General features: G+C 37.5%; 1 protein-coding gene across 15 annotated transcripts in view; it reads left to right on the top strand.

The window, feature by feature from the left end:
- The window catches only part of rbm47 (RNA binding motif protein 47), a 41,559-nt gene that overhangs the window by 11,639 nt on the left and 15,191 nt on the right, over positions 1–14,729 (top strand). For 3 of the 15 annotated variants that reach the window (XM_044113600.1, XM_044113590.1, XM_044113586.1), the window contains exon 1: positions 5,092–5,234. The exons of 9 other annotated variants lie outside the window; for them this stretch is intronic. The gene's annotated coding sequence lies outside the window, so the exon portion shown is untranslated. Of the gene's footprint in view, positions 1–5,091; positions 5,235–13,935; positions 14,049–14,729 lie in introns of those variants that run through there. 3 more of the 15 variants (XM_044113596.1, XM_044113592.1, XM_044113588.1) reach the window with 1 other exon arrangement.

Raw genomic sequence — 14,729 nt, 5'->3', positions numbered from 1 at the left:
TGAAAATGTTAAAGTAGTTGAGTGATCTGTTTTATTTCAGAAATTACAAACAAGAGAAAGACAATTCAGGAGTGCTGAGGGACTAGTTCATTTAAAAAAAAAAAAAATCTAAATTAATTTAGATTAGTTGATTTTAAAGTCTATAACACGTGTCAAATCAAAACCGAATTATCCAAAAGACTCTTCAAATCCCAGTTTGCAAAATGCCATAATGTTTTTCACTTTGTTTTTGTGAAAGTTAAATAAATAGCAGTTTTGGTGCTTTTTTTTTTTTTTTTTTTTTTTTTTTTTAGCAGTAACAGCTGTAGCTTATAACCCTGATGTAGAATTGAGGCAATGAAATGTCCTGTTTTTATTTTTGAAAGAGTGTGCATTATTCTGTGGGTTCTCAGTAGCTAATAAGGAAATCTAAAGACAGACGGGCAAAGTGCTAAACGTGGACACAGAAGAAAAAAGTCAAAGATCAAACATATTATTTGAATATAAAATCTATAGTAAAAGATTTGAAGAATTTTTTAAATTAAAATTTACTTGCAGAAAATGAAATGAATTTGGGAGCCCAAACGCTTTTCCAACCTCAGTGTTCATATTTCTATACTTATCCAGACTTTGCACATATCAAAAGGAAATTCCATATTTTCTGAGATGTCTTAAGACCTCATGTCTTGGTGTGTGTCTGCTTTGCACCTGGCACACGTTTTGTATTCCTATCATGCATGTGCAGTCTGTTGATACCGGTAATTAGCTTCCCTATTCTTGCTGCTGACAATAGGGAGAGTATTTTACATGCTTTATGAGGGAGTGCACTCTAATGTATCCCACACCAGAATTTAGACGATTCTCTGCTTCTGATTGGTTGGGAGGTGGCGAAAGGAGGGATCATGTTCCTTTCATGCAAGACTAGTTTTAAAGTAATTTTCTATAATCATGGGAGAGTCAGCAGTAAGAAAATGTGATTGTGTGACTGTAACAAATGTTAGGGTCAGCCTGCCCAAACAAGAGTCAACACAATAATCACTACGCTGAATTAATTATCTTGTTGTTTTAGAAATACATTATTGATTTATGTAAAATGTTTAATTGTCTGCATAATTAATCAGAATACTCAACAATCAAGACAGATAAACAGTTGCATGAGTACCTGGATATAAAATAGTTTGGTTATATAAAGTGGAAGGAAGTGGAGAACTGAAGAAATGTTCTGTATATGGAAATAATCATTTAGCTTTAGTTGTGTTCTGCCAATTCACATCATGGTAAAAGTGTGTCTTATTGGCACAACTTCTTTGTTCTTATTCTTACTGGACACCAAGATCTTTTGTCTCTTACAGATCAGTTGAAGTTTCTATTTAATGCCAAATAAGCATTTAAAACAGTCTCAGGGACTGATGGAGTACTCTGATTCGAAGCATTTATAACCACATGAAGTCCATTCGAGCCATGTTTCAAAGACATACAGAAATCCTGCTGCTATTAAAGAATATTTTCCCGCTTTTGTGATCTGTGAGGAGTTTTGATGATAAACAACAGGCTGCCACCAGCATCATCCTGTGGTCTGTTTGTGTACATCTTTTCATGGTTCATAAGAGACCTGCAGGGCCAGTCCCTCTACGTCTCTGTTAACACAGAGCTGATGGCTTTATATCTGCCCTAATGTTATGTTCAAATCAGCATTTTCCTGATTTATGTCACACAAAGGCACCATTTTTGAATGCTTCACATGTTTACCAAATGTCTTTCTTTTCTAATTTTCCTACTTTGAAACTGGAATCTTTTCTTTAGATCATTGTTGAAAACTCTAATCCAAGTCAATGTCTAGAACAGCTTTTAGATGCATCCCATCTTTAACACACCTGAATTAAAAGGCATGCTTGCCTCATCATTGTGTCATTCAGCTATGCAGACGGCTGGTAACGAGTTGCTGGGTAGTGGCTCACCAGGATTAGATCTGGGCATGACGATCTGGAACCTGAAACCTTGTTAATCATGACTAGTTTTCTTCTGGCACACTGACAGCCGAGGTATTTATTCATAAAATCAAAACTGCCCTAACACACATTTGCTCAAATATCAGCCCCGGTATATAAAACGTTTGTAACCAAGCCATGTTTTACTTTATCATACCAGGTTTTACAATAAGAGTTAGTTAGCACTTTTATTACATGGTAGTCAAGGGTAAGGTCTAAGTGACGGCTGAAAAAAATGATAACGCTTTACACATTTTGCAAACATTTAGACTGCTGAAGGAAATGCAAAAAAAAATTACACTGATAGAACAGCAACTCTTTATACTTAGGATATTTACTTACTGCTCTGCCCACCTCTAAACCTTTCAAACGTTGACCACTGGGATAGGCTACAGTCAGATTTTTGAAAAAGAAAAAAATAAATAAATAAAAATTACTTGCAGATTGTTAAGTAGTAATATAAACAAGAAAAAAATGTTGACAGTAGGCAGTGGTACTATTGATAATTAATATAAACACAACAAAACGTTGCTAGTTCATCTCTTGAAGTAAATGTTACATGTTACCTTCCATTAAACATGTTTTCCAGTGGACAGTATAAATGTTGCTGCAAAAAGATTAGGCTGAACCTGAAACCATGTAGAGAAACTGTGGCGCGTTCATTTGACTAATTTGGTTTCCAGCTCATACCAAATTTAAACCAAAAATGTGTAAAGAAAGTTTAACCTTTTTTAACTGCTGAGGTTTATGTTTGCAGGTAATTTTCCATTTTGAACTTATCTTTGTTTAATAAAATGGCAAAGTAGTGAAATGATGTTCTACACTGGAGGGCAGATTTTAGTCATTTTATAACTTGTTAGAGGCCGGATTATTTATACACTAAAGGCATGAAGTTAATTGAGAGTGCCGTTTAAAAACAGTTTTAGGCTGCAACAATCTACTTAGATTTCTTTAACTTGGAATGCTTTTTGATGTTTTAATCCAGTATACTTTTGTGTTTTTGTTTTTTTTTTGCTCAAGACAGACAAACACCAATGACTGAAGATGATATGCAGGTCTAAGCAAAAAAAAAAAAGGTTTTCACTGAGAGTGTATGGATGCGTCTTTCCTCTTGTTTTATGGTGTGCAGACCATAAGTCATCGTGATGCTTGTATCCTTCGTAGCCAGCCTGTAATGTAGGTTTATGATTCTGAATGGCCTTCACTTTAGGCACCCCAGGCCGTGCCGCAGAGAGATTTTATCATTTAAAACTTTGAACAGATTATCTACACGGTTTATGGAAGTGCATAGCAAAAACAGTGCCGATCACTGATTGCTTGTCCTTCATTAACAGAGTTGTTGGTTAATACGTTACTAAGGATCAGCAAACACACATACTTACATTGGTAGAGTTGCACCCCATCTGATAGCTGTTCAGGCTCCTTTTCTCTTCAGGGTTGTTTGAGGTTATGTACACTTCCACACATTGTCAGTCCTTCCTATTCTCTCTGACACTTGCTGTGTTTCTGGTCTGTATAACTGCAATGTGACAGCTTTGGTCTAGTTTGCATTGTCCGGCTATTTGCTGTATTCCCCAGTATGTGACCACCAAAAGGCCTTCCAGGTTTTATTTAGCACAACAGGATAGGATCTATCTACAATTTTTGAAAGACAATGCAGCTTAGGAATCTGACTAACCTCAGGGCATCGTGACATGAACAATGAATGAATATGAATATGAGTCTATGTTTTTATTAGGGTTAGAAACAGTTGAAACTGGATCCCCCAGTATAGAATAGCATAACTATCATTTTATCCTCAGAAAAGTGCAATGTTTTTAAGGATGAATACACACATAAATGTACAGTCAGGCTCCTGTTGCTGATGTTTGAACAGTTCAAAAGCTAAGCTAATGCTAGTATGTTTATTGTCCGTTAATTATGACTCAGTTCTGCTCACAACATGTTTCAGGGCAGTTGTGCTTAATCATACGCAGAGAAGACTTACATCACTTTGTCCTCCTACTTTATAACCTTACCACATTACTTTGAACATTTCTGTTTTAATAAGTTTCATCCACAGGTGGAGCTTTCCTAAAGCACTGTGCTGTCACTAGGCAAATCTACAGCGGCGAACAGAAACAACTACGCTGTAAAACAAAAAAAAGGAAAAGCTATTTACACCTTTTGTGGAGTATTTTTCATTACCTTAATTTAAAACATATGGAGATGCACATATTAAACGTGCAACATTTGCAATAAATTCATAGCCATATTTATTTTAATATAATGTTTTCTCTAATGATCACAAGACATTATTATTGTTCATTATATGAAAAACTTTAACAAAGACCATTCACATGTGGCATTAAAACCCTAAAATTAAAACATTAAAATCTGAGTGGTCAGATCACAGTTACCTGGTTTACATCCAAATAAACATGTTCATTAATGTTGATACATATCATCACAGATTTGTTTTATCATTTCTTAGACATCAACATAGCTGAGAATCATCTCTAATGAATATTGGTTCACTTCACTCTTAGTTTAGTGAAGCCATTTCATTCAGTCTATGACAGTTTACCTGTAAGACTGAACAGACCCAAGACATGAGGGACAGAGACCGTTACTCATGAAGCAGCATTGCAGTAAAACAGCTGACTGGTTATTTTTGGAAATTTATTAGATTATGTATTTGTGTGACTGAACATTCCTGAGATTGCAAACTTTGCTTTACCATCAAGGACGGGAAGTTACTGGGGATCAGATTGAGTCAACTCTACTACACACCAAGTGTACTATGCTACTCTATGTCATGGTACAGTGAAATCAGTAAGCTAGTGGTAGTTATCCTAGTAGTTAAATGTCAGATTAGACATATTAAGATTAGTATTGTGGCTGATTTTAACTTCAGTGAGAAACATTGTGATTATTCCTCTCCATTTTCCTGATTATCACAAACCCGTCACACCCTGTGCCCTTTAATCCCTTTACCTTCCCTTTTGTCCGATTCCTTATCAGGTGAGCAAGTGAGATATTGAAGGAGGGAGTAAAAGGTGGGGGTTACCTGTGCTGAGTGGCCCCACCTCTCCTCCTCTGGCCACTGAGAAGGGTAAAGTCAAAACCACCTTCGCTTACCTATGCACTCTGCCTGTCAACACCACAGCTAGGTGAATGGATAGAGATAGAGAGAGTTTTTGACAAGCGTGAGTGGATTGCCAGTGAAGTAAAACACACAGGCTGCGTCTCCTTGGTTTACCCTTCAGTATCTGCACCAGGATAAAGGTAAAGTGTTAATACCAGGATAAAATGTGTTTCTAGCTTTTTGACTCCTTTACATCGCTCGTCTTGTTCAAATTGCTGCTTCTCGTTGAGTGTGAAGATTAACTACTTTTTGCCTTGAAAGATTTTTTTTTGACCTCTTTATTAAAACCACCTCAACATTTGACTGTAGGTTGTGTGTCTGACCACAGACTCTTTCTTTAAATATCTGGTATTGATTGACTCATCCATTGTTAGGAAAAAGCTCCAGCTACTTGCCTTAAGAAGTTTCCCCGACATGCCTGTTTTACCAGCTCACTGTAGCCATGCTTGATTGCAAACAAAGGCAATCAGTGATGGGAAGGGTGATCAAGGAGTCTTTGCAATGAAACCAGTGGAACCAGTGGAGTGGCATGACGTGTGTGTTCAGGGTGGGGGATAAAAATAAATGCTTCAGTGATTACACAGAGAAGTTACTATTGTCGCCTTCTTCCGGGTTGTTGCTCATATAATATGTGGACTTTTGCCCCGATGAGGTGAGCTGTGTGCTTAGTGTGTGCATGTGCAGAAGTGTTCGGTGCTAGTTTCTTTTTAATGATCTGATTTACTTTTTTTTATGCTGATGAATTCCTGGAGCTCAACTTTATTTGCTTTGTTTGTCAATAGGGTGGATCCGAATGTGAAGAAAGGTTGGCTCATTTATCAGCCTGGAAGGAGGTGGAAATAATAATTAAAAAAAAGGTCACAGGCAGTCAAGTTTCTGATGAATGTTTTAATCTTGCTAGTTTATTTCACACCAGAGGGATTCATGGGATCATTTTTTGTCAGGAAACCCTCCTATCTGAATAGAATAAAAGCCAGAACTATTTCTGAAATTTAAAGGAACATTCTGCACTTTATAGAAATAGATCAAAAGGCTACACAAAATAAAATCTGATATTTTAAACCAATTTCGCACATTTGTTCTGATCCATCACTGGAGTGTGGCAATACATTCAGCTCACAAGACAAGATGATCCACAACATTAGATTACCAAGGAGACAGTATGAGCCAGTATTTTCAATGAGACTAACAAAAACACTTAATTTTTTTGTTTTGTTTAAAAAAAAAGGGTATATATTTCAAACAGCTGCATTTTAATGAAGAATCAAATCCAGATTTCACAAGTCGGCGTTTTGCAGATTTTATGCTTGTTTAATTCTAAGGTGGAATTATTCATTCTACCTTTTTCAGAAACAGAATAAATATTTAAATCTTAAATTGTATTTAAAGAATCCGTATTCTTTGCGAAAATCAACTTTGATTACTTTGATGCAAATCAGAAAGCTTTGTTTTGGTTCTAATGTTAGTAATACATGCCAGTGCCACTTTATTTTGTGACATGTTATAATTTAAAACACTAAAGAAACATATTTACAAAAAAATATGTGTGTTACTGATAAAAATAACATACAAATCATCTGAAGTGTTAAGAAATAGCTTACACCAGCATCTTTCTGTAGATGTAGCAGAGATATTAGATATTATTTTCTGGGTTGCTCAGCATGTTTTGACCAACATCAAGATCTGTCTGTTGTATTTCTTTTAGCAACTTAAAAAATCAAACTTCAGAGCACAAAATGAGAGCTTCAGCAGCAACCCAGTAGGGCGCTCCAAAGCATCATAGCATCTTGCAGTTCATGGTATTTTAGTGTTCACTTCCTTTCTTATGTCAAACTAGGAGCCTGAAAAACACTTAGGCCTAGAGGTACAATGTGTCAAGCTAAGCATTTAGTTTCGCATCTTTGGCTCATACTTTTAGGCTCACATCACACAAACTCACATCTGCTTTGCCAGACAGTCTTCACTTTGACAAGATAAAGTTTGGCATTTTCATTGTTTAATTGTTTTAGTTTTGATTGAGAAATTGTCCCACTCCTGCTGCTTTCACTGACATTGCTTCTGAATCAGTTCAATAACCTGAGCTCTGGCATGTTGTAATTAATGCTAATACTTACAAAAAAATAAGCACACTTTTGTTTAAAAGCTTCTTTCAAAAAGACACGTAAATGTGTAATGAGAAAAATTCTGAAATATTTTTGTTATCCACCATCAAACTCTTGAAAAGATCTCCTAAGAAGTCTGGCTTCTTTAAAGGATTTGTGCCTGTGCCACCCGTGCGCGCGGCTCTCCGTGGAGTGTGACCGAAAGCCTTTATCGGCAGTGCGACACGGTCAGCATCAGGACTAATTGTTTGAAACAATGTCAGCTTTGGCCTTGAGCGGGCTAGCTGATTACCCAGAGGAATGTATTCGTCTTAGGCAGCAAAGCCCCTAAAGCCAAAGCAGCTCTTCTGATTAGTGATGACTATGTTGCTGAATGAGAGGCTCCTCTGTTTGTAACTGTTGCCTTGAGTATGATAAATGTAACTCCGAGGCTTCTTTGTAATAACTGTCTCAGATTTTGGTGGATGAGTCGGATTGCGATGTTCTCTGTGACATTTGATATGAATGTGAAGGTCTTGAAAGACAGGCTGAGTGGAGGAGGCTGGGGCTCAGATTAAATGAAGTGGAATCACTGCTCTGTGCTGAAGTTAGAGCAACCTGGAGTCAGCCACCTAAAATTCTTCACTATTAAGAGCTTTTAGGCTCTGATGGAATGTTTTTTTTTCTTGCTGGCTGCTTTTATTCCTATCCTTCTCAATTTTTCTTCCGAATTTATTCCCTTCTCTGCCCCAATTCGCCATTTTTCTCTCCTCCCCCTTCCTGGCTGCTTGTCTTCGAGGTTGGTTGGGCTGAAGGAATGATGGTGACAGGTACATGGACTGGAGAAAAGCAGAAACAAAGAGGAAAAAGTGAGGAAAAGAGGGCAAAATGGATGACGAAAAAGAAGACCAGGAAGGGGTTCATGTTTTAGAAAATGGACCGTAGTTTAGATGATAATGTGCTCTGAAATTCCTCAGATAATGAGAATTCCTTCTTTTCAGTCAGCACTGTGACTAACTTCTCCATTGATCCTGCTGCGGTCGAGGTGCTGACAGCTGAGATCCTCTGCACGTGGACGTCATGTGTCCTGAAAGTGCAGCCACAGGGATCACTTCTCTCTTCTCAAGTTGTTTGGACAATTTTCCTGCAGGTCACTTTGATAATCTAGCTCACCACAGAACTGACGCTGCAGAATAGACTGAATTTCTGCTTTATGTGAAGTAGGGTCATCCTTAAGCGACATGCTGTACTCTGCAGAGATCTTTTTTTACTGATAAAAATATCTAGTTGTGAGGGCTGCTTGATACAATTAAGCAGGTGGAGAGATTAGAAGGCTATTTTATGTTTTTAAGGGAGTTTCTGCATCAGATTGGAAGGGAAACATTTCCAGGAAACCAAAATGTAGTTTGAGCAAGATCAAGAGGTCATTCTGTTCTGGAGTAAATAAACAGTAAAAGTAATCTAATCTTGTGACTCACTACTCATTTACTTACAGTGGCTCTTAAAAAGTTTCTCTGCCCAAAAAGTCAGGTCTTCAAATGAAAGATGCTAAAATATTTGAAATAATTTCACTAGCATTTATCTTGAGTAATTCATCTGAAAATCACACTAACTTATTATAAAGGAAAAAGGTGAGGTTGCCTAATAAGTTTACTTTTGATGTAATACTTTACTGAAGCACAGTTTTATTCATTTTCAGCATCAAGTACTGCTGAATTCACACCAGCCATCAATCAAAATTGATTAACTTGAAACAAAGTTTAGTGGATTTGTTCATTTCATGCAGCATACTCTGGGGTTACTTTTGAATGTAATTATTAAGATGAAAATTAAGCTGTGAGCAGTTCTACTTACCCCCTGGTTTTGACCCAAAAGCTGTCAGTTGTCAGTAAGAGGTCAGAGGATGAAGAGTGTTTTTATTTTCAGTTTAACAGTGAAAATATATTCCCAAATCATCAAAATAATGGCTTCTTTTGAAAGGAAATTATAGTGACATGGGGGAAGCCACAGTTCAGACCTAAATTTGACACAAAATCTTTTGGGGTTTTGTGGGGAGGGTTTTCCTCACAATCTGATTTATTTGGATACTTTGTCAAATCAAAACGTGAAGTCCTGATTTGACATTTATCATTACAAAAAATGATAAATGAGATAAAAGGTACTTGAATAAAATGTTAGTTCAAGGGTGTGCTCACTTAGGCAACCAGTTTACCACACCTTTTTTTCTAACAGATTAGTTTGTTTGTCAGCTGAATTAGGGTAAATGTTACATTTTACGTAAGAAATGCTTTGAAATTCATGGTCTCCTTTTACACCACAAAAGAGCCTGACATTTTTAAAGCCATGTGTTGATCTTTACAAGGCTTTTTACATGGTGTTTGTACTTTTGCTCATGTTGAGTACATTGGCAGCCTTATTGCTGAGTTTATTCCCAAATATTCATTGGTTTGCCCATGTTGCGGATTCCAGTATTGTTAATCTTCAATGTTCATTACATATGTATATATATCTGATCCAGGCCTCTTTCAGCAACCAACTTATCTGAAGTGTATCAGCTTCTCCTCCTTCTCTGTGTGGTTTCTCTTGATGTAGTTCTTCTGAGTAATTGTGCTCTCATGAACAAAATGGCTTTATCTGTGAAAGTTAGTCTGCTGTCGTGATCAAAGACCCATGGTAAACTTTGCATGCTCTTTTTCATAGCACAAACTATCCTCTGATAATTGGTTTAAAGGATAAATCTGATGACATTCCTTTTGTCTTGACAGCAAATCCCGTGAACAGGCCAGTTTGAACAATGATCCCTCTATTGCCCTTGTGACGAAACCCCTCATTGTATTAATGCTGCTCTGCACACATGTGAGAGCCCCTGTGCAATGCTGGTATTAGTTATTTTTAGATTGTAATAGCCAAATTACAGATCCTGATTTTTTTTCCCCTTCTGGAATCCGATCTGGGTCAGTTAGGTAAGTCATCCAGTATCTGCTGATTGTCTCAATCTGATACTTGAAATTTTACAGGCTTTTTTTACAGCCCAACTATGTGCAACATAGTTATTAAAGTCAATGATCTCCGCAAAGATTAGAATAGCTTGCAAACACTGACTGTTTTCCTCTTGGTATTGCAGTACTTATTGTCTGTCATATATGTTGAGTTTCTTAGTCTTAGTTCTTTCTTCTGTTTTGCTCTTTGCATATTTTCCTTTGGTTAGTAGGTTCTTTTGTGTTCTTATATACCAGGGAAAAAATGCAGAAGCTTGCTTTCAGCCAGCTGACCTGGCAATGTGAAGCAACAGGTGGAGGAAGGGTGGTTCAAGCTTCTGGCACAATGGCATTTTCTCATTAAAAACATTTCATATGGTGCTAACGCCTTAAATCCTTGATATGGGTGACAGCCTACCTCGTTGGCAACCACTCTTCATGGCATGGTGTTGAGGCAACCTGTGCTTAAATCCCTTTATCCTTCATGGATCATTTAGTATGTCTTGCATTAGTATGTGAAATGTCATTGACACCCTTTTTACAATTTTGCAGTGTCCAATTACTTTAGCATCTCCTCAAATGTTTGCTTATAATTTGTTGGATCAGATGTACGGTCACGGCTGGGTTTTGCTGCCTATCTCACGCTGAGCAAGAGGCGGGGCATGACCTTTACAGGTCACTTGTCCATCACAGGACAACATGAAGACACGCAGGACAAATAATCAAACACACTCATACCTAAGAACTTTACATAAAGCGATCTCTTAACCTAAAAGTAATGTGGGGAGGAAGCTGAAATACGCAGAGAACCCAATCATGTAGGGGGGAAACTATGCAAGTCTATTAAGAAACACTCCAGCCGGGATTTGAAGTCATAACTTCTTGCTTCAAGGCAACAGTAATACAAATTGCAACATTTTCTAGCCCAGGCCAACAGCAGTAATATCAGACAATATACCTGAAGTTACAAGTGATGAAAAAGTTCATCTAGCTGGGGTGCCATTAAGCTACGTAGTGCAATGTTTTCTGTATCCTTGCCCTTGGAAATGTCTTCTTAGAGCCATTCACCTTACCACCCAAATCACTTTTACCAGTGGTGATTGTTCATTAATAATAATTCTCCTCTGCAGGCATGCCAGCAACACGAGTTGGCATTTACATATGTAAATAAAAATAAATCATAAAAGCAGGCTTCAGAGCTAGAGACCAATGTAGGTGGTTACCCTGACACCAATCATTTGAATATGATTTGGACCCAGACCTACTACTGATTAAATAATTAAATCTAAGTGCTTGTAAGTAGAAGTGAAAATATTTAACTTTTTTTGTTTAAGAGAAAATCTGCATTGGTATATGCAAGAAACTGATTTTCTTGGAAGAAAATGGAAGAATTGTAATGTTTCCCTGAATCCCTAATGATTTATTGATAAAATTTATTATTTGGAGTATAATAAAAATCCATTCATATTAGTATTGGACATGGGGGAATGAACAGTGTCTAATTAGTGATTTAGTAGCCAGGTTCAGTGATTGAGTAGACAAGAATTTATTTTTTTAGTCCATCTCCTGACTGGTTGATGGGTTTAAAGGTTAACTGTTGACCTGATGGTCTGATGGTCCAGCTGTGCAGCCACTGGAACATCCGAAACCCTCGGAGGCGTGCAAGGGTCCCGGTTGGCTCACACTAATGACTGACAGTTAATCTTTGATTTAAAGTAACTTCAGTCACTCCCCACCTCACAATCACTCATTGTTTGAAAGGTATTACACGCAAGCCCACACACACATGTGCATATTTTTACACAAACACGGTTCACTCAAATTTATGTTCTTTTTTAAAATATTGCTCTTTTATCTCATTGCTGGATCAGTTCAGCAAACAGAGCATCTCATGCTGCAGTAGTTTTGGTTGCAGACAGAGACTTAACTCTTCATCTCCTTCTCTCCTATAACCATAGTAACATCCAGTTTATAGTATTCATTTGTCTTTGTCTTGTAATCCGATTACATAACCTGGGTTACATGTGAGTCATTGCTGTCAAGCTGTATTTATAGATGCCAGGAACACTTTTTCAGGTGTCATGCTAGTACATAAGGCGATTTTTTTTTTTCATTGTCCACCCGTTAATCACTGACCTTTATGCTAATAAACACTTTCTTGTTGGATGTTTGCTCAGTCTTTTAGGAGCCAGTTGATTTCAATGGCAGCTGAAACCGAGCACGCGGCTGACCGCACATTATCTTTCTTTCATTTCCCCTTAACTCCTTCAGTTTTTTTCTTAATTTTCAAACATAGACCCTTCAGGACTGTGTGTTTTCTCTCTCTCTCTCTTTTTTTCTTTTTCTGTGCTCTCTTAGCTGCCCAGGAAGGTGTGTGTTGTTTGTTTAAGTTGAGCTGCACTAGGAACACGTTCACCGTTGTTACAGGCAGAAAGACAAAAAAAAAAAAAAAAGAAAAAAGCCCAGAGAAATTTGCAGTATTGTGCTGACTTGACATTAACTCTGCTGATTACTCCAAGGCAGAATGTCCACTGTGAGACAAACATGAGGAAGTATTCAAACCCCGGTTTGAAGATTTCCTGCCACTTTCCCTAGATTTCTGCATCGCTAAGCAGAAAACCCTTCAACACTGTTGAAACTACATTTCCCATCATACATCTTCACATTTTCAAATTCACCATTCAGTTCTTTTTCACAAACTGTTTTTTCTCATCCAGGGGTGTGTTTTTTGTCCTTTGATAAATGTTCACTAAAAAAAAAAAAGCATTCCAACTCACCAGGAAGTCAACTGTGACATGATGTTTAAAGGGGAGCAAACTGAATGAAAAGTCTGACCAAATTTTGTAAATGCCTGACTAGTAGCTTTAAACGTATAAACAAAGTAAACAGCAAACATAGTCCAATAAAATATATTTAAAAAATGGCACTGAGACTTCTGAAATCGGGTTACTTACATATTTACATACGTATTTGATCAAGGTAGCATATTAAACATGTTTTACTGTGTCAAGATTTATTCCAAAGCAAAGTTTCTGTGAAGAGATAGATTTTATCCCTTCCCATCCTTCAAACTGAATTTTTTTGTCAGCATTTCTTACCAACTCTTGATCAGATCACACACACCAGAGGAACAGATAGTTATTTTTCAGATGTACTTAGGACAAATCAAAAAATACAGTTAGAGAAGGGGGAAAAAGATAAAAAAACAAAAAAAAACGATCAGATTTTAACAATACGGTTTAAAGAATTCTAATCAATTTAACTTAGCTATAGTCCTAAAGTCCATTTTGAAATGAATCATTATTTAATCAATATACAATCCTCCTGAAAGCAAGTCTCCACACACATGCCTTGGTATAAATGATGAGTTCTTTATAATGCTTTCCTTTATGATTACTGTTTTTTCTTAATTCCCATTCTCAAGTACATTTTCAATTCATTGGTGTTTACTTATGTCCAGCTTACTCCTTTCGTAGTGTCATCAACTTAAATAAACAAAAAGGAGGATGTGCAATTGCAACTTGCAAGTAGATGTTTTTCTTTTCATAGCACATGGATTACCTAGATACACTAATGATTTTTCTAACATAGTTGTGTATAAACGTTTTGTGCTTTATAAAAAGGGAAATGACATATAACGTAAAAATGTTAGACTGGTATCGACCAGCCACACTCACTGCACACAGTAGAACCTGTTTTAGCTCCACCCTCATCCAGCTCTCATGGTTGCAGATTTGATTCAGTGTGTGTGTGTGTGTGTGTGTGTGTATCTGTGTGTTGGTGTAAAGGAGGCTGGACTCTGTGCTCAGTGCCCTGCTGTACCTGTCTCTCATGGAGGTGGACTAACACTCCCTGAGCAGGCAGCCAGGCAGCGGAGCGCTGTGGAGCAGCAGGGGTAGATATCCTCCTATCTGACCACTCTCTGCTTCTGCTTCCTCTTTTCTCTCCCACCACCATCTCTCTCTACTAGGTCACATCTTTCTCAAGATTTTTTTTGCTGTGTTCCACTCTCGCTTCCCCCTTCTGTGCTGTTTGTCTTTGCTTCGTGGAGATCTGCAGTCCTTCGGTGCCAACTTTCTGTGGCTTCAAATGGAATGAGGCTATTTGTTTCATGAATTATACCTCTTAATGTGTCATACATTTAAAGGATGGCTTAGGCTTTGTTTGTCTGACTCATTAAGTACCTTTTGTGCTGTTGATTCATGTTGTGCTTAAATTCAGCAGCGTCAGGGCTTACAATTTAAGCATTAGTGTTGTCTTTGATCCTGTCCTGCTGATTTGAGACGCTGCTTTCCGCAGCTGCTGGGATCGACACTGCTAATCGATTGCCTCCACGCGTCCATGTGTGCATACAACAAAGACATCGCTTTCCTTTGGCCTGTTTCTGACAGTACGCCGACTCAGGATCTGTTCGTGCAACAGTCAGCTAAACATCAGTAGTGTTTCCTGCTCTTGCACATGTTGCAGTTTGGTTTCGGACGATACAATAATCTTGAGTAAAAATACCATGGTTTCATATTGTCATAGTTTTAATGTAAGGTTTAAGTGCAAAATATTGTCCCTTTTTATAGATCCG

The sequence above is a fragment of the Gambusia affinis genome, linkage group LG04, assembly GCF_019740435.1.
Source record: "Gambusia affinis linkage group LG04, SWU_Gaff_1.0, whole genome shotgun sequence".
NCBI classification, from domain to species: Eukaryota; Metazoa; Chordata; class Actinopteri; order Cyprinodontiformes; family Poeciliidae; genus Gambusia; species Gambusia affinis.
This window is presented reverse-complemented; position numbering and strand designations above follow the sequence as displayed.